Source organism: Calidris pugnax, unplaced genomic scaffold (assembly GCF_001431845.1).
Source record: "Calidris pugnax isolate Ruff unplaced genomic scaffold, ASM143184v1 scaffold265, whole genome shotgun sequence".
NCBI classification, from domain to species: Eukaryota; Metazoa; Chordata; class Aves; order Charadriiformes; family Scolopacidae; genus Calidris; species Calidris pugnax.
Genome location: NW_015091061.1, coordinates 1 through 202, shown reverse-complemented (window position 1 = coordinate 202; position 202 = coordinate 1).

Below are 202 nucleotides of genomic sequence, written 5' to 3'. Positions count from 1 at the left end.
GGCTCCTGGCTGACACACCTTCCCCCTGGTCTGCTAGGACTTACAGGGTGGGACTGGGGTGGGGTGACGTGTCCTGTTTGCTCTTCAAGGAGACCCCAGCCATGAGCTGAACGAACAAGGATCCCACCAAGACCAAGGGGGTGAACCAAAATCGGGATTGCCTTCCCTTCTGATCGTGCATCAGGCATTCCCTCTTCTCTCC